General features: G+C 47.6%; 1 pseudogene; it reads left to right on the top strand.

The window, feature by feature from the left end:
* LOC142365479 (integrin alpha-2-like) overlaps nucleotides 1-20,698 on the top strand; it is a 118,291-nt pseudogene that overhangs the window by 80,718 nt on the left and 16,875 nt on the right.

Here is a 20,698-nt window from a genome sequence, read left to right as displayed (position 1 = left end):
AGGTGAGACAAGGGAGGAAGAGAGACTTTCTTCATATTGCCGGAGTCGGACAGCCACCTCATCCACTGTTGGTGCCTCCTTACCTTTCCAGTTCACAACTGCCAGGGAGTTGGCATATGAGGAGGGTGCGCTCCGCACAAATTCCTCCACATAGATGCTGTGCACTGGACTTCATCTGGGTCTGTGGGTAACTGCTCATTGTCTGGTTCATGGTAAACCAGCTCCTGCACAGCTAGTTCCCTCAAGTAATGAATACCCCTTTCCATATTGGTCCACTTGCCAGGGTAACATACAAAATCCTCACTGAAGGGGTACCTCTCCCTCACGCCTGACAGAAGTCTCCTCCAGAGGCTGAGGACTTGTTCCTTCTTCCCAATGGCCTTGTCAATGCCCCCTTCCCTGGCCAGGGATCCCAGCTGCTTGGATTCCTTGCCCTCTTATTCCAAGCTGCTGGCCCCGTTATCCCAGCACCGCAGCAGCCAGGTGACAATGTGCTCGCCTGGGTGGCGGCTGAAATCTTTCCACATGTCTCGCAGCTCACTCAGGGACAGGGACCGGGTGATGATCTCTGTCTCTGTCTCCTGAGAGGGCCCTGGCTCATTGTCATCCCTCCCGGAGCGATCTGCTCTCTTTGCGTCTTTCTTTAGTTTTACAGGGGCGACTGCTACCAGCACAGGATGGTCATTGGGCTGAGTCGCGATGCCTGCAGCTGGAGCTGGGGATGGAGCGGCTGCTGTGTCCGCCGGGGAAACCGAGGCAGACCCTGCAACTGTGGAAGTGGCAGCAGTGGTGCCAGTCGGGGGGGACTGTGACTGCCTGCTGGGCTGGAGGGGCTGCAGGGCCGGCTGGGGGGGCAGCGCCAGTCACAGCGCCTGCTGCTTCGTTTCCCCCTCTTTCCCCTTTAAGGCACTGAACAGTGTTGAACAGGGCAGCTCTGTAGGCGTGGGCCAGACCCCAGCACGTCACAGTGATTTGTGTCTCTCTGGATTTCCCAGGGTGGCAGCACACTTTTTGCAGATATTTTACTAGACTGTCTGGATTCTGTATTTGTTCAGGGGTGAGTTTCAAAAACACCGGGTGTGCCCACTGCTCTAGACACCTGCCCATGCTGTCCCACACACCCAGCCACTCACAGCTATCCGGCCCCGGGGCAGGTCTCTGCACGATGTTCTTAACTACTTGCTTAACCCTAAACAAAACCCAAAACCCATTCAGGAGGTATAACAAAAGGAGAGTGCTGGCCTGAGCATCCCACTGGTACTCAAAATTATCAAAAGCCCTTAGGACTGGCCTGAAGGAGAGAGGGGGTTGAAAGAGTGGGGGAAGGTATCCCCTCCGGCTTTCCCCGCAGACTGGGTTTGATTATTAACAAATTCTAAGACATAGGATCCGAGGTACGGAAATGACCGCAGTGCCGCATGCAAATACAAGCCTAATTTCATGCATAGTGATGCTATCATATCATAAGTCGATATCATACAGTACAGCAAAATCATCATCCTGGTCCTTTTCCCTGAGGTAATGAACAGCATGGCAACGAACAGATACAGCAAATAAGGATTCAAATACCACAAACATCTGATCACAGACAGAAACATTTTTTTACCGGTGACTATTTAACACAGAAAAAATGCATATAACGAAATTTAACAAAATCTAAGAAAGCAGTTTTAACACACTCCGCTCAGCCCTGCCATTATCCCCGCCCCACGCCTGGGCACCAAATTAATGTTTTGGTTTCGGCTGCGGCCGGTAACAAAAGCGCCACGCGGCCGCCCCTCCCCCCGCCGGCATGCGGAGGAGAATGAAAAGAAAAAGGCAGAAACTGGTGGGTCGGGATAAGGGCAGTGTAACAGAACAACAAACAAAAGAGAACAGGAACAACAACGATACAGATAAGGAGAAAACACGACACGAACCACACAAGCCACAGACCCGCTCTCCCAGAAAGGACGGGTACCGCGCACTCCCGAGCCACGAGTGAGTTCCCCCCATGCCACCCCCCCCACCGGAACCCAGCATGACGGCACATGGTATGTGTCCTGGGTTTGGCCAGGACAGGGTTAATTTTCACCGGAATCCAGGAAGGGGCACAGCCGGGGGGGTGGGGGCTGACCCCACCTGGCCAAACAGAGCCCGGTATTCCATACCATGTGATGTCACGCGGGGTTCCGGTGGGGGGAGCTGGGCAGCGGGAACTCACTCGCGGCTTGGGGGGGCGCGGCGCCGGTGCTGTGCGGGAGAGCGGCTGTTTGGGTCGTACGGTTCTTTGTTGTGTTTTCTCCTTATTTGTACCGCTGTTGTTCCTGTTTCCCTCTGTTTGCTGTTCTGTTAAACTGCCCTTATCTCGACCCACCAGTTTCTGCCTGTTTCTTTTCATTCTCCTCCGCACGCTGGCGGGGGGAGGGGCGGCCGCGTGGCGCTTTTGTTGCCGGCGGCAGCCGAAACCAAAACATTAAATTGGCACCCAGACGTGGGGCACGGATAACGGCAGGGCTGAGCAGCGGGTGTTAAAACTGCTTTCTTAGACTTTGTTAAATTTTGTTATACGAATTTTTCTGCGTTAAATAGTCGCCGGTAAAAATGTTTCTGTCTTTGATCAGATGGCTGTGGTTTTCGAATCCTTGTTTGCAGTATGTATTCAATGTCGTGCTGTTCATCATCGCTGGGAAAAAGATCAGAATGATAATTTTGCTCTACTGTACGATATCGACTTATGACATGATAACATCAATTTGCATGAAATTAGGCTTGTATTTGCATGCGACACTGCGGTCATTTCCGTACCTCGGATCCTGTGTCTTAGAATTTGTTAATAATCAAACCCAGCCTGTGGTGAAAACCGGAGGGGATACCTTCCCCCACTCTTTCGCCCCCCCTCTCTCCTTCAGGCCAGTCCTAAGGGCTTTTGATAATTTTGAGTACCAGTGGGATGCTCAGGCCAGCACTCTCCTTTTGTTATGCCTCCTGAATGGGTTTTGGGTTTTGTTTAGGGTTAAGCAAGTAGTTAAGAACATCGTGCAGAGACCTGCCCCGGGGCCGGATAGCTGTGAGTGGCTGGGTGTGTGGGACAGCATGGGCAGGTGTCTAGAGCAGTGGGCACCCCCGGTGTGTTTTAAACTCACCCCTGAATAAATACAGAATCCAGACAGTCTAGTAAAATATCTGCAAAAAGTGTGCTGCCACCCTGGGAACTCGAGAGAGACACAGATCACCACAATGTGCTGGGGTCTGGCCCATGCCTACCGAGCCATGTTCAACACTGTTCAGTGCCTTAAAGGGGAAAGGGGGGGAAGCAAAGCGGCAGGCGCTGTGACTGGCACTGCCCCCCCAGCCAGCCCTGCAGCCCCTCCAGCCCAGCAGGCAGTCGCAGCCCCCGCGACTGGCACCACCACTGCTACAGCTGCAGGGTCTGCCTCGGTTTCCCAGGCAGGCACAGCAGCTGCTCCAGCCCCAGCTCCAGCTGCAGGCAGCGCGGCTGAGCCCAATGACCAACCTGTGCCGGTAGCAGTCGCCCCTGTAAAACTAAAGAAAGACGCAAAGAGAGCAGATCGCTCCGGGAGGGATGACGATGAGCCAGGGCCATCGCGACACATAGAGATAGAGATCATCACCCGGTCCCTGTCCCTGGGCGAGCTGCGAGACATGTGGAAAGATTTCAGCCGCCACCTAGTCGAGCACATTGTCACCTGTCTGCTGCGGTGCTGGGATAACGGGGCCAGCAGCTTGGAATTAGAGGTCAAGGAAGCCAAGCAGCTGGGATCCCTGGCCAGGGAAGGGGGCATTGACAAGGCCATTGGGAAGAAGGAACAAGTCCTCAGCCTCTGGAGGAGACTTCTGTCAGGCGTGAGGGAGAGGTACCCCTTCAGTGAGGATTTTGTATGCTATCCTGGCAAGTGGACCAATATGGAAAGGGGTATTCAGTATTTGAGGGAATTAGCTGTGCGGGAGCTGGTTTACTATGACACAGACGATGAGGAGGTACCCACAGACCCAGATGAACTCCAGTGCTCACAATTCATGTGGAGGAAGTTTGTGCGGAGCGCACCATCCTTATATGCCAACTCCCTGGCAGTTGTGAACTGGAAAGGTAAGGAGGCACCAACAGTGGATAAAGTGGCTGTCAGACTCCGGCAATATGAGGAAAGTCTCTCTTCCTCCCTTGTCTCAGCTGTGGAGAAACTGGTGCAGCGACTCGTAAAGAATATGTCCTACTCCCCACCTGTACGGGCCAGTGTCTCAGCTATTAGGGGCAAGCATTTCTCTGCTCAGGAGAGGGAATACAGAGGCTACACACCACGAGGCACCCTGTGGTTCTACCTGCGTGACCACGGAGAGGACATGAGGAAGTGGGATGGAAAACCCACCTCAAGTCTAGAGGCACGAGTCCGTGAGTTGCGAGGTAAAACAATAACCAAAGGGGATTCTGTTAGGAAAAATGCCACTCCAGCTTCCGGCAGCCAGCTCTCCAGACCAGGTAGACAGTTTGACCTTGATTCTGATCCTCTGGAGGGGACCTCCAAGTCATTTTTACAGCAGGTGAGCAGCAAATCCTCTGACGAGGATTAGAGGGGCCCTGCCTCCAGCCAGGTGGAGGAAAGGGACAACCGGGTTTATTGAACGGTGTGGATTCCATGGCCTGGCATGTCAGATCCACAAGAGTATCAAGCTCTAGTGGACACTGGTGCACAGTGTACTTTAATGCCATCAGATTTCAAAGGGTCAGAGTGAATTTGTATTTCTGGAGTGACAGGGAGGTCCCAAGAGCTGAGTGTATTGGAGGCTGAAGTGAGCCTCACTGGGAAGGAGTGGCAGAAGCACCCCATTGTAACTGGCCCCGAGGCTCCGTGCATCCTTGGGATAGCCTATCTTAGGAGAGGATATTTCAAGGACCCAAGGGGGTATCGGTGGGCTTTTGGCATAGCTGCTGTGGAGACGGAAGAAATTAAACAGCTGTCCATTTTGCCTGGTCTCTCGGAGGATCCTTCCGTTGTGGGGTTGCTGAGGGTTGAAGAACAACAGGTGCCAATCACAAACACAACGGTGCACCAGCGACAGTATCGTACCAACTGAGACTCCCTTATCCCCATTCATCAGCTGATCCTCCAGCTGGAGAGTCAAGGAGTGATCAGCAAAACTCGCTCACCCTTTAATAGTCCCATATGGCCAGTGAGAAAATCTACTGGAGAGTGGAGACTGACAATAGACTACCGTGGTCTGAATGAAGTCACACCATCGATGACTGCTGTCGTGCAAGACATGCTAGAACTTCAATATCAGCTGGAGTCAAAGGCAGCCAAGTGGTATGCCACCACTGACATCGCTAATGCATTCTTCTCCATCCCTTTGGCAGCAGAGTGCAGGCCACAGTTTGCTTTCACCTGGAGGGGCATCCAGTACACCTGGAATCGACTGCCCCAGGGGTGGAAACACAGTCCCATCATTTGCCATGGACTGATCCAGGCTGCACTGGAAAAGGGTGAAGCTCCAGAACATCTGCAGTACATCGATGACATCATTGTATGGGGTGACACAGCAGAGGAAGTTTTTGAGAAAGGGGAGAAAATAGTTGAGATCCTCCTGAAAGCCGGTTTTGCCATTAAGCAAAGTAAAGTCAAGGGACTTGCGCAAGAGATCCAGTTTTGGGGATAAAATGGCAGGATGGGCGCCATCAAATCCCAATGCATGTCATCAACAAAATAGCAGCTATGTCTCCACCAACCAGCAAAAAGAAAGCACAGGCCTTCTTAGGTGTTGTGGGTTTTTGGAGGATGCACATCCCAAATTACAGCCAGATTGTGAGTCCTCCGTACCATGTGACCCGGAAGAAGAATGATTTTGAATGGTGCCCTGAGCAACAACAGGCATTTGAACAAATTAAATGGGAGACAGTGCATGCCGTAGCCCTTGGTCCAGTCCGGTCAGGGCAAGATGTTAAAAACGTGCTCTACACCGCAGCCGGGGAGAATGGCCCAACCTGGAGTCTCTGGCAGAAAGCACCAGGGGAGACTTGAGGTCGACCCCTGGGGTTTTGGAGCCGGGGATACAAAGGATCCGAGGCCCGCTATACTCCCACTGAAAAAGAGATTCTGGCAGCATATGAAGGCGTTCGAGCTGCTTCAGAAGTGGTCGGCACTGAAGCACAGCTCCTCCTAGCACCACAATTGCCGGTCCTGGGCTGGATGTTCAAAGAAAGAGTCCCCTCTATGCATCATGCCACCGATGCTACGTGGAGTAAGTGGGTCGCGCTGATCACCCCGCACGCCCAAATGGGAAACCCCAGTCACCCAGGAATTCTGGAGGTAATCATGGACTGGCCAGAAGGCAAAGATTTTGGAGCATCGCCAGAGGAGGAGGTGACACGTGCTGAAAAGGCCCCACTGTATAACCAGCTGCCAGAAGATGAGAAACAGTATGCCCTGTTCACGGATGGGTCCTGTTGCATTGTGGGGAAGCAGCGGAGTTGGAAGGCTGCTGTATGGAGCCCTACACGACAAGTCGCGGAAACTGCCAAGGGAGAAGGTGAGTCCAGCCAGTTTGCAGAGGTGAAAGCCATCCAGCTGGCTTTAGACATTGCCAGTCGAGAGAAGCGGCCAGTGCTCTGTCTTTACACGGACTCTTGGATGGTGGCCAGTGCCTTGTGGGGGTGGCTGCAGCAATGGAAGAAGAACAACTGGCAGCGCAGAGGCAAACCTATCTGGGCTGCCCCATTGTGGCAAGATATTGGTGCCCGGCTAGAGGAGTTGGTTGTAAAAGTCCGTCACGTGGACGCCCACGTCCCTAAGAGTCGGGCCACTGAGAAACATCAAAACAACCACCAGGTAGATCAGGCTGCTAAGACTGAAGTGGCTCAGGGGCATCTGGACTGGCAACATAAGGGTGAACTCTTTATAGCTCGGTGGGCCCATGACACCTCGGGCCACCAAGGAAGAGACGAGACATACCGATGGGCTCGTGACCGAGGGGTGGACTTGACCATGGACACCATCGCACAGGTTATCCATGAATGTGAAACATGCGCTGCAATCAAGCAAGCCAAGCGGGTAAAGCCTCAGTGGTATGGAGGACGATGGCTAAAATATAAATATGGGGAGGCTTGGCAGATTGACTACACCACACTGCCACAAACCCGCCAAGGCAAGCGCTATGTGTTCACAATGGTGGAGGCCACCACCGGATGGCTGGAAACCTACCCTGTGCCCCATGCCACTGCCCGGAATACCATCCTGGGCCTGGAAAAACAAGTCCTATGGCGACATGGCACTCCCGAAAGAATCGAGTCGGACAACGGGACTCACTTTCGCAACAGCCTCATAGACACCTGGGCCAAAGAACACGGTATCGAGTGGGTATATCACATCCCCTACCATGCACCAGCCTCGGGAAAGATCGAGCGGTACAATGGACTGCTAAAAACCACTTTGAGAGCAATGGGGGGGTGTGACTTTCAAAAATTGGGATACTCCTTTAGCAAAGGCCACCTGGTTGGTTAACACCAGAGGGTCCACCAACCGGGCTGGTCCTGCCCAGTCAAAACCTCAGCGCCCCGTAAAAGGAGATAAAGTCCCTGTAGTGCACATGCGGAACATGTTAGGGAAGACGGTTTGGGTGAGTCCTGCCTCGGGCAAAGGCAAGCCCGTCCGCGGGATTGCTTTTGCTCAAGGACCTGGGTGTATCTGGTGGGTAATGCGGAAGGATGGGGAAGTCCGATGTGTACCTCATGGGGATTTGATTTTGGGTGAGAATAGTTCATAAATAAATAAATTGTATGAAGTTAATTGTTAAATAACCCTGTCACTGCCTGTTATCACTGTTATAATTTTTATGTGTTGTACCAGTAGTAGCATAGTAAGAATCGTCCAGATTAAAGAAGGATGGACTTTTTGATGAACAACTAGCAGAGCACAGCGATGATGGGACTGGACCTGGTTTTCAACAACTGGCACCCAGCAACTTCATCGAGATTCACGTCTCCAACCTGCAGACTGTGGGCACGGGCCGCACCAGATACATCAGCCGTGAGCTCCAGATGCAGCAAGTGACTGCCCATCACCAACACATCACCTCTCCTGCCACGGAAGACCGTTACGACAGATGGAGCCTGAAGTCATGGATTAAATGAACTCAACGGACACTTTGGAGTGATGATCCATAGACTAAGAGAATGATATCTGGAGTCAGGAGAAGTGGTGGTGTTCAACTGGACAATGGGGGACTTGGGCATGACGTAGATGGTATGGAATAAGGGGTGGATAATGTCCTGGGTTTGGCCAGGACAGGGATAATTTTCACCAGAATCCAGGAAGGGACACAGCCGGGTGGGCTAACCCAACCCCATCCTGGCCAGAGCCGGCTATTCCATACCATGTGCCATCATGCTGCGTTCCGGTGGAGGGGGTGGCACGGGGGGAACTCACTCGCGGCTCGGGAGCGCGCGGCGCCGGTCCTTTCTGGGAGAGCGGGTCTGTGGCTTGTGCGGTTCGTGTCGTGTTTTCTCCTTATCTGTATCGTTGTTGTTCCTGTTATCTTTTGTTTGTTGTTCTGTTAAACTGCCCTTATCCCGACCCACCAGTTTCTGCCTTTTTCTTTTCATTCTCCTCCGCACGCTGGCAGGGGGAAGGGCGGCCGCGTGGCGCTTTTGTTGCCGACGGCAGCCAAAACCAAAGCACTCAGCCGCGATGGCTGCTGCTGGAGCTCGGGCTGGAGTGGCTGCCGTGCCCACAGGGGCAAACCGGGGCGACCCCTGCGGCCGTGGCAGCGGCAGTGGTGGTGCCGGTCAGGGGGGCTGTGACTTCCTGTTGGGCTGGAGGGGTTGCAGGGCTGGCTGGGGGGTCATAGCCAGTTGCAGTGCCTGCCGCTTTGTTTCTTCCCTTTCCCCTTTAAGGCACTGAACAGTGTTGAACAGGGTCGGTAGGCGTGGGCCACACCCCAACACATTGCGGTGATTTGTGTCTCTCTGGAGTTCCCAGGGTGGCAGCACACTGTTTGCAGATATTTTACTAGTTTGTCTGGATCCTGCACTTGTTTAGGGGTGAGTTTAAAACACACTGGGGGTGACCACTGCCCTAGACACCCGCTCATGCTGTCCCACACACCCAGCCCCTCACAGCTCTCCAGCCCTGGGGCACGTCTCTGCAGGATGTTCTTAACTACTTGTTTAACCCTAAACAAGACACCACTGTAGTGTTAAAAGGCAGGCATTCTTTATTGCAGCGCTGGATGCACGGGGGATAATTCCACCGAACGTGCATACCTCATACCTTTTCCGTGCAGTTTGTATAGATCAAAATATACATATTCATTAGGTTTCCCAATCTACCTATACATATGCATAACCTATCCCTCTTATATTAAAATCAGTTCCAAGAAGTCATTTTCATATACTCCTCCTAGCTGCGCTTGCGCAGTGCCTTCTAGTGGTGCTCGTCGGGGGTCCCAAGATGAAGGCTCATCCTCTTCATCACAGTGTTTGCTGATTGACCTTTGTTTCTGTGCAAACTCAGTTCTCTTCTGGCTCCCATCCACACAGTAGGGTCGTCTTGACCGTTTCTAGGCGACTTCCAGCCCCTATCAAAAACTAACCCCTTTGTATGAAGATGCAAGACTCTCTGCTTCAGTTAATTTACACAATAAATAGGTACCATAAATGCACCTGCAACTATTAGATAATGCTATTTCTATTAAAAATCCCCTTCACTACTATTGTTTAACATTAATGGTTACCTAGAGACTAGACCCTCTGTTCCCAGACCTAATGTCCAGATGGGTAGGGCTGTACAAGGAACATAGCAGCATTGTTCATGTTTATGGTTAACTGATTCCATCACCTTGGTTACATTTCCCCCCTTTAGAAGTTTTGAAATATCTTTTCAATACTTCCATAATCAAATTACATTTAATTATCCGTTGATCTAATACTTATTGCTGATAATGATTGAATTCTACAAGAATATAATTATCCATTATCTATTATATGATGATGGGAGCGTTGCAAGTGAATCACTGAAATTTTGTCTCTTGGCTATGGCTTGAATGATCATCCGATTAAAGGTTGTTTTATTGGTGAGTTCCTTTTTAAGCAATAGTATATGAGATATATCACCTAGAATACTATTACCAAAAGCAGCCCAGTGCTAATTAAGGACTTAACCCAGGAACTCAGATTCCACCCTAATCCATTAAAAATTTTGTCAAGCCAATTTTCTTGCATGTCTTTTTGAATCTCTTGAGTGTCTCTCCCTATCGGTTCTAATAAATTTAAGTCGTGTTCAACATTCTGGGTAACATTACAGATATGGATACAGCAATGATCTACCCTGTCTTTCAGGTATCCACATACTCCATGTTCTTTTAACAGGAGCATGTCTAAGGCCATTCTGTTTTGCAACGTCATTCTTGAAGTTGCTTGTAACTGCAGGTTTAACTGTTCGAATCCTTTCCTTGTTACATTTGCTAATTTTTCTACCTGACCAGTTATTTTATATAACCAGGCCCTATTCCTATAGGTTGATAAGGGAGTCAATAAAGATTCTAAGGCCCATCCAATTTTTATTCCTGTTGAAGGCTCATTCCAGTTTTCGTCTTTCTCAACTTTTGATCTCCTTACTCATAATAATTTCAAATTCTCAGAGTTCCCCTTAAAGGGAGTCTTTTTCCAAATCGGACATAATGTCAGCATTCCCAAGGTAATTTGTTTTACCTTTCCATCCACTGGTAGATGAGTGGACCAAGTTCCCTCACTCATTGCCCAAACTAAATGTCCTGGACTTTGAATCGTAGATTTCCTACAGCTAAAAAATGTTCCCCTTTTGGGCTTATATGTATCAGTCAATTGTAAATCATTTTTAAGTCCTCTACATCAGCATCCGTATTTTAATGCGGCTGCCAGAGGTGGAACCTTTTTGATTTGCTTTACTAACTGTGCTGCAATTATATATTTTTTTGCAATTCCACCAGGGTACTACAATTTCTTTTTCTCGGGAAGTACTTCCTTTATCATCAACCGATGGGAAAGCTGTGAAAATCATCCCATCCCAGGTGAAAGACCAGGGGGCATTGGCCATGTACTGAAACTGAGATGTGATGGCCATTGACCATACTGAATTCCACAAAGCCATTTCCTGTTTAGTTTGGTTGGACTTTCTGCATTCCCATTCCATGATCGTTCGACTAACATTTTTCTTCACTGGTTCATCATAAGTGCAGCAACCCACATTATGAAACCTACCTATTTTGATGAAAACATAATTTAGTAAATGTCACAATCTGCTCTATTTCCAGGGGTTTTCCATTGCTTTTTAACATAACCTATCTGTTCCTGCCACTCAACAACGGGAACTTGCTCAAAATAAGTGCCGTTATTGTTGGATTTTTCACTACTCAGATTTGTTGTTAAAATTCCCCATGGAACTGATTCCCCTACCGCTCTTGGGATTGGAAGACATGCAGTTATTTGGGTTACGTTCTGTAAATTGGTGAATTCTTTTATTAATCCAACCATCGAATTTTCTTCCGGAGTTCTCCTTGGGAGGTATATCAATTGTTCTGCTTCTATTGGTAGCGGATCAGTACTCTCTGTTTTCGCTTCTAATACTCTAGACAATGTTCCCATCATCATCAATTTTCAAATCAAGATCCATTTCCCCCATATTGTACAGTGATAACCACCCTTTTCAGACATATTTTAAAATCAGTTTTGCAGTCTCTGGATCTCTATTGATGATTCTCAATGAAGGGGCCTTCTTCACTCGAGTGTAGTGTATCCACGGTTCCACCCCTTCTACTTTGATCGCAGTGTAAGTTGTTAACAGTACCTGGAAAGGTCCCTTCCACTTCTCCTGCAGTGGTTCAGAGTTCCAAGTCTTTATATACATGAAATCACCTGGTTGATATTGATGCACAGGTGTATCCAAAGCAAGTGATCTGGTCAGCACAATGTGTTTTCGGAGTGCTTCGAGGGTTTTTCCTAAAGAAATCAAATACATTTTTAAATCTGTTTCCCCTGCTATTCTTATATCCCCTGGGATTAGAGGAGTTTGATAAGGTCTGCCATACAAGATTTCGTATGGACTTACACCATCTTTAGATCTTGGTTGGATTCTGATTCTTAGGAGTGCTAATGGTAAGGCTTGTGGCCATTTTAAAGATACTTCTTGACAAATTCTACTTATTTGTCTTTTTAATGTTTGGTTCATTCTTTCAATTTTCCCACTTGATTGCGGCCTCCAGGGGGTATGTAAATCCCAATTTATTCCTAAAATTTTACTTACTTGTTGAACTATTTCTGCTACAAAATGTGGTCCCCTATCAGAAGACATGCCTATTGGTACCCCAAACCTTGGTATTATCTCTTTTAGCAATATTTTAACCACTTCTCTTGTTTTGTTGGTGCAACAAGGAAAGGCCTCCGGCCATCCAGAAAATGTATCAATCAATACTAATAAATACTTAAATCCATTTTGCCTAGGTAATTTAGAAAAATCAACCTGCCAATAGTCTCCTCGAGAGTTACCTTGTTTCGTTACTCCTAAAGGTGCCGTTTTCCGATTTAAAGGATTATTTTTGAGACAAATTAGACACTTGGCCACTATTGATTTAATTATTCCTGTCATTCCTACACACACTACAGATGATTTTAAACTCGAGACCATAGCATCTACACCCCAATGTGTCTGCGCAGGCTTTTCTTTCGCAAATTCTAACATGACTTGCGGGGTTACTATTACCTTCTTTTCTGGCGTTACCCACCACCCTTCTGTATTTTGTGACGCTTTTAATTGTTCCACCAATTGCTCATCCAATTTACTATATTTTGGTTTCAGATTTGGGATTTTTATCTGTTTTACTAGTACTAGTGCAAGGATACCTTGTTCCGCAGCCTCCTTTGCCGTTTTGTCCGCCAATCGATTACCTATGTTTACAGCTGTCTGACCAAATTGATGAGGCTTACAATGCATTACCGACACTTCTTTCGGCTTCTGCACCTGTTCTAGGAGCTGGAGGATTTCTTCTTTATGTTTTATCGATGATCCTTGGGCTGAGAGCAGTCCTCTTTCTTTCCAGATAGCCCCATGAGCATGAATCACGCCAAATGCATATTTGGAATCAGTCCATATATTTACCCTCTTTCCTTCTGCCATTCGCAAGGCTTACTTCAATGCCACCAGTTCTGCTTTCTGTGCCAAAGTATTTGCAGGCAGCATTCCTGACTCCAGTACCTCGGTGGTGGTGACAACAGCACATCCGGCCATTCGTCTTCCTTCTTTCACAAAGCTGCTCCCATCCATAAATAACTCCAAATCAGGATTTTCCAGAGGTTCATCTTTCAGGTCTGATCTGCTGGAATAGACTTGTTCAACAGTTAGCAGACAATCATGTTCTAGACTGTCGGATTTTCCATCGACAGAAACATTGCTGGATTTACAATAGTTGTGGTTTTTAATTCCACATCGTCTTGTTCCAGCAAGACAACTTGATATTTCAGCATTCTGCTGGGGGACAGCCAATGACCCCCCTTTTGTTCTAAAACAGTTATCACCATGTGTGGTACATACACCACCATCTTTTGGCCCATAGTTAATTTTTGAGCTTCCTGAATTAGCAATACCATTGCTGCCACAGCACATAAACATCCTGGACATCCTTTACTCACATTGTCAAGTTGTTTTGAGAAGTATCTTACTGATCGCTTCCAGGATCCCAGACGTTGTGCCAGCACTCCAAGGGCCAGATGTTGCCTCTCATGGACAAACAGCTCAGAAGGTTTGGTTAGATCAGGTAAACCCAAGGCAGGGGCCATCATCAATGCTTTTTTAACTTCCCTAAATGATTTTTGGCATTCAGGTGTCCATGTCAGATACAAGTCTTTGGATTCTCTTAAAGCTTCATAGAGTGATTTCACGTATAGTCCATAGTTCGGAATCCAAAGCCGACACCATCCAATCATCCCCAGGAAAGCTCTCAGCTCCTTTGGACTGTTGGGTTCTGGGATTTGACAAATGGCTTCCTTTCTTTCATTACTTAATTGCCTTTGCCCTTGAGATATTTCAAATCCCAGATAAATCACTGCTTCTTTTCCTATCTGCATCTTATTTCTGGAAACTCTGTATCCCCCTTGGCCCAGAAAATTCAACAAACTAATAGTAATTTCAAAACATTCTTCTTTGCTTTCTGCTGCTATCAGAATATCATCCACATACTGCAACAATGTTCCCTTTTCCTGGTTCTGTCTCTTCCATATTTCTAATTCTTCTGCCAACTGATTCCAAAATATTGTGGGGCTATTTTTGAATCCTTGTGGAAGTACAGTCCATGTCAGTTGCATCTTTCGTCCTGTTGCAGGGCTCTCCCATTCAAAAGCAAATATGCTTTGACTTTGTATATCCAGAGGTATGCAAAAGAAGGCATCCTTTAAATCTAGTGCAGTAAACCATTTATGTTCCTCTTTCAGAGATGTCAGTAAAGTATAGGGATTGGCTACTACTGGGTGTATATCTTGAACTATCTGATTTATAGCTCTTAAATCCTGGACTAGTCGATATTCTTTTCCCCCAGGTTTCTTTACCGGTATATGGGAGTGTTATATTCTGACTCGCATTCTACCAAAAGTCCACATTCCAAAAAATTCGTGATTAACCCCTCCAATCCTTTTCGAGCCTCCCACTTAATAGGATATTGTTTTTGTCTTACCGGTTTGGATCCAGGTTTTAAGGTCACTTATACCGGTTCTGCTAATTTGGACCGTCCCGGAACTTCATTTGCCCAAATCAAGGGAATTACTGCATTTTCCACTTTTTCTGGAATTTGCTCCTCCTTAAAAGAATCCTGTAACATAAACACCCTTGCCTCTACGGCTTTTGATTCTGGTATCAATAATTCAGTTTCCTCATTTTTAAAAGTTATTTGTGCCTCTAATTTAGTTAGCAAGTCTCGCCCTAATAAAGGCGAAGGGCATTCAGGCATATATAGAAACTGGTGAGTTACCCACTGTTTTCTCAATCTAAATTTCAACAGCTCTAAGAAAGGTTAATTTTCTTTTTGCCCTGTCGCACCAACAACATCTACTGGTTTATGACTAAATTTCCCTTTACATGTGTTTAATACCGAATAAGTGGTCTTTGTATTTATTAAAAATTTTACTTCCTCATTCCCTAGCTTCAACATAACCAGGGGTTCAGCTAGGGTTGACTCCCCCGGTCCTCTTCAGGATTCCTCATGCAGAGTCATCAGCTTGATTGCACGGAGAGTCGGATCGAATTCTCCAGCTTTAGGACATTCCCTTTTCCAGTGTCCACGTTCCTTGCAAATAGCCCACTGATCTTGTGCCAATCAGAGATTCATCCTCCCTCCTTCTCCAACATTCATTCTCCGTCCTCTTCCTCTACCTCTTCTGTTGTTTCCAGTTAAGGCTGCTAATAATTTTCCATCCCTCCACGCCTGTCTCACTTCCTTTTGTTTCTCTCTATTATTATACACAGTCCAGGCTATTTCAAGCATCTTACCCAAATCTCTAGATTCAGGTCCCTCTTATTTCTGGAGTTTCTTTCTAATGTCAGGGGCTGACTGACCCATAAATATGGAGGCCAATTGTGTTGCTTCTTCTGGCTTTTCTGGATCCAAATTAGTATATTTTCGGGCAGTCTCCTTCAATCTCTCCATAAAGGCTGAAGGGGACTCATTTAGTTCTTGTCTCACCTCATAAATTTTTGACCAATTTATTGCTTTTGGCATCGCATGCCTAACACCAAATAAAATCCACCTTTGATATCTAGTTAACATTCCCCTGGGTCCCGGCTGATTTGGGTCCCATTCAGGATCTGAGGATGGGAAATTCTGATCCACTGTTTCCTGTAAATCCCCGTGAGCGTGCGCTCCCTCTACTTGTTTTCTAGCAGCATTCAATACCATTCTCTTTTCAGTATCATCAAGCAAAGTATCCAATATCACTTGCAAATCATTCTAATCGGGGTCTTGGGTTCTAATTATTGTTTCAATAACCTTTGCTTCTCTTTCGGGATCCCCCCGATATGTGCCCGCAGTCTCTTTCCATGACCTTAAATCAGTTATTGAAAATGGGAACTTCTACTACTACTGGACCATTATTCCCTACCGCTTCTCGGAGAGGAGCTTGGAGGGGAGCCAGTTCAGCCACCCCCCACATCCTTCCCCGTGTCCTTCCTGAAACCAGGCTGAATCCTCCTACCCCCCCTTCCATAGGAGAAGCAGAAGGACTATCAGCCTCAAACTCTCGATCCTCCTGATCACCTCCCCATCTCCAGCGAGGTGCGACCGTCAATTCAACATCATCCTCCTCAGACTCATATTTCAAACATTCCTTGCCAACACTACAAGCAGCACAACATTTCTTCGAACCCTTTTTGCAGTTTCCCTTCTTTAAAGCCATCACCATAGAACCATGTGGATGTATCCCACACTGCCTTTGCCATTCCGGATGATTTCTCAGTGTGAAAAACAAATCTACATGTGTCATCTATTCCCATTTACCTTCCCTTTTACAAAACAACATTAATTGCAAGATAGTGTTATAATGCAGTGTCCCATTTTCTGGCCATCTCTCCCCACCATCCAGAGTATACATCGGCCACCAATGATTGCAGTATTCAATCAATTGCTTCCGAGTCAAAGGATCACCCCCCCAGATCCTTCCAGTGTTTCAGAATACATCCCAAAGGTGTAACCCGTGGGATGGGCTTTTTACTCGGAAATGTGCCCATCTCCTGAATGACCAGTGGTTGTGATTGTGCACTATATCACAGGCACTAGTCAGAGGGACCCCAACCCTTACTGGAGCTCCCTCTTGGATCCCAGCTCCCTGCCGGAGAACCCAATCTTGGAGACTTCAACCCACCCGTTGAAGACTCCCCCCCTTGGGCCCCGCTCCACCGGCTTTCACCGAGCAGAGACTTCCCAACAGAGGTACCTTTTTAGCCCAACCCTGCGTGGCTTTCACTGCGACTTATGAGCAGGCTTTAGTAGGACTCTAACCCATGTTACTTATTAAAAGAATGCCTTAATTAAATTCCAGGGGACTTACTTGGAATCCTTCGGTCCGGGGATCTGGGGTTCTCCTTGAGAATCCCTCGATGCCGGCTGGAGGTCCCGTGATCCCGCGGATCCGTCGGTATTCACAAGCAGAGTCCCATCTGGGTCACCAGAAACTGTCACCGAAAATCCGGGAATAAAACCTCGTAACACCAATGTAGTGTTAAAAGGCAGGCATTCTTTATTGCAGCGCTGGATGCACGGGGGATAATTCCACCGAACGTGCATACCTCATACCTTTTCCGTGCAGTTTGTATAGATCAAAAATATACATATTCATTAGGTTTCCCAATCCACATATACATATGCCTAACCTATCCCTCTTATATTAAAATCAGTTCCAAGAAGTCATTTTCATATACTCCTCCTAGCTGCGCTTGCGCAGTGCCTTCTAGTGGTGGTCGTCGGGGGTCCCAAGATGAAGGCTCATCCTCTTCATCACAGTGTTTGCTGATTGACCTTTGTTTCTGTGCAAACTCAGTTCTCTTCTGGCTCCCATCCACACAGTAGGGTCGTCTTGACCGTTTCTAGGCGACTTCCAGCCCCTATCAAAAACTAACCCCTTTGTATGAAGATGCAAGACTCTCTGCTTCAGTTAATTTACACAATAAATAGGTACCATAAATGCACCTGCAACTATTAGATAATGCTATTTCTATTAAAAATCCCCTTCACTACTATTGTTTAACATTAATGGTTACCTAGAGACTAGACCCTCTGTTCCCAGACCTAATGTCCAGATGGGTAGGGCTGTACAAGGAACATAGCAGCATTGTTCATGTTTATGGTTAACTGATTCCATCACCTTGGTTACAGTGCCGCATGCTAGTACAAGCCTAACCTCATGCACAGTGATGTTATCATGTCATAAGTCGATATCATACAGTAGAGCAAAATCATCATCCTGAGGTAATGAACAGCACCACAGGGAAAACATAGTGCAAGTAAGGATTCAAATACCACAGCCATCTGATCAAAGACAGAAACATTTTTTACCGGCGACTGTTTAACTAACACAGTAAATGCGTACAACAAATTATAACAAAATCTAAGAAAGCTGTTTTAACACACGCTGCTCAGCCCTGCTGTTATCCCTGCCCCACGCTTGGGCGCCAAATTTAATGTTATAGTTTAGCTGCAGCTGGCAACAAAAGCGCCACGCGGTCGCCCCTCCCCCCCGCTGGAGTGCAGAGGAGAATGGAAAGAAACAGGCAGAAACTGGTGGGTCGGGATAAGGGCAGTTTAACAGAACAGCAAACAAAGGGAACAATAACAACAATGATACAGAAAAGGGGAATACACAAAACAAACCAGCAGAACAGAGCCCGCAGAACAGAGCCGCTCTCCCGAACCGCTGCTGCTGCACGCTCCCGAGCCGCGAGTGAGTTCCCGCCCCCCAGCTCCCCCCCACCGGAACCCAGCATGAGGGCACATGGTATGGAATACCCTGCTCTGTTTGGCCAGGTGGGATCAGCCCACCCGGCTGTGTCCCTTCCCGGATTCTGGTGAAAATTAACCCTGTCCTGGCCAAACCCAGGACAGGGTTTGATGTGCCAGGCCATCAGATCCACACAGGCCAGTGCACCCAGTCATCCCTTTCCTCCTCCTGGCCGAAGGCAGGGACCCTGCATTCCTGGTCAGAATATTCACTGTCTGACCCTTGCCGTGCCAGACCAGAAGTCCCCTCACCAGGATCAAGGGAGGTGATTTCAGTCCTTCCTCTGTGTCTGGGAGATCGCTGATTACCTTCTCATGTCTCAACAGCAACTATGCTGACAGCCTTCTTGACCCTTTCTTAACAGCTGTCTTCCCTCTTAGTTCATGTACACAGGCTTCCAGCTTAAAGGTGGGTTCACCATCCTGCTTCCTCATATCCTCCCCTGGTCACGCAGGAGGAACCAAAGTGCACCACACGGCATACATTTGGGGCTCCCTTTCCCTCTGACCGGGCCAGGAGAGGACCAGTCCCTGACACCCAAGACACTGTCCTGTAGGGATGAGGAGGTGCAGAGAATTTCTTCAAAATTTTGGAGCCAAGAAGACACTCTCTCCACAGTTGGTGTATCCATACCTGGGCAGTACATTGCTACCAAGCTGTCAGAATATGATGCTGGGGCACCTTGAATCACCTTCCTCCACATGGCCCATGTACATAGGACATCCTCTGGATCTTTGGAGACCTCATCATCATCAAGATCACTGTAGATTACTTCTAGCACCGCTAATTCTCTGAGGTACTGGCTGCCTTCATCTGCGGTAGTCCACTTTTCTGGGGAGTTGGCAAGATCTTCCTTGAATGGATATCTTGCCCTCACTTGATAAGAGCTGTCTCCAGAGACTGTGAATTGCTGCCTCTTTTCCAAGTCCTCTCTCAATTCCCTTGTTTCTAGCAAGGGATCCCAGCTGTTGGGCTTCCCTACCTGCCAATTGCTGACTGTCGGCCCCATTATCCCAGCATCGGAGAAGCCAGGCAGCAATATGCTCACCTGGCTGGCGGCTGTAATCTATTCGTATGTCTCAAAGTTCTCCTGAGGTCAGGGACTGGATAGTTTCCTCTTCCTATTTGAGTTCTCTCACTCCTTCCTCCAATTCTCTTGTCGAAGGACTAGCTTCTTGATCAAATCTTTCCCTTTCTTCCTCTTCCCTTACTAATCAACAATATGGACCCGTTATCTTTTCCCACTGTTTCTTTTTCACTAGTGGGGCAATTACTGTAGCTGTTGTTTGGGTCCCTACCTCCACCACAGTGTCCTCAGATGCAGTTTGGGTCCCTGCCTCAGCCACAGTCCTCTGAGAGTACTGAACTGTGTGGCTCAATAGGCACAGGCCAAGCCCCAGCACAGTGCTAGAAGCTGTTGGTTTTCATTGGGGTAAGCAAGGCACCCTTCTATCAGGTGGTGTGTCAAGGCAAATCTCCAGGGTTGGGATAAAAACAGTTTAACAGAATAGCAAAGGGAGAAGAAAATAACAATAATACAAAAAAACACAATATAAATCATGTAATGTTCTCACCACCCAATGCTCAGCTTGCTCCTGAGTAGTAAAATCCCCTTCCTTTAAGCAGCTTCCTCACTTAAGTACTGAACATGATGTCACATGGTATAGAATATCCCATTTGATTGGATGGTTTGGGTCAGCCCAAACAGCTGCTTCTGAAAATTAACCCTATCCCAGCTGAACTCAGGACAAACTAATATTAAGATTATTTTTCTGTCTGTTTTCTCTGCAGAGCGATGGGACTGAAGTCATGTGTCAGACAGGAACAGCACAAAGTACAGTCATTTGACAAAACAGCTATACTGTTTTCGTAACAGGACAACAGCTACAGCTAGCACATTTAAATAACCTTGAATGGTACCCAAAACCTTTTTTTGTTTTTTTCCCCTAAATTTGCATTTACTGCTAGTGAGGATTTCTTAGATTTGGCAACAGTTAACTTCCCTTCGGGTTTCAGAGGCATTAAAAAAAGCAAACTCAGGGCTAAACTTTTGTGACTCTCTGCCATATTAAAGGAAAAAAAAGACTGTTGAAGCACATTTGTCCCTATCCATGGCTTTGAAATGCTACTGTATCTTTGTAAACCTGGGAGGGTGAAGGCTGGGGGCAGAAGCAGAGACCATCATGCACAGCCTCCTGG

The sequence above is a fragment of the Opisthocomus hoazin genome, chromosome W (genome assembly GCF_030867145.1).
Source record: "Opisthocomus hoazin isolate bOpiHoa1 chromosome W, bOpiHoa1.hap1, whole genome shotgun sequence".
Taxonomy (NCBI): Eukaryota; Metazoa; Chordata; class Aves; order Opisthocomiformes; family Opisthocomidae; genus Opisthocomus; species Opisthocomus hoazin.
This window is presented reverse-complemented; position numbering and strand designations above follow the sequence as displayed.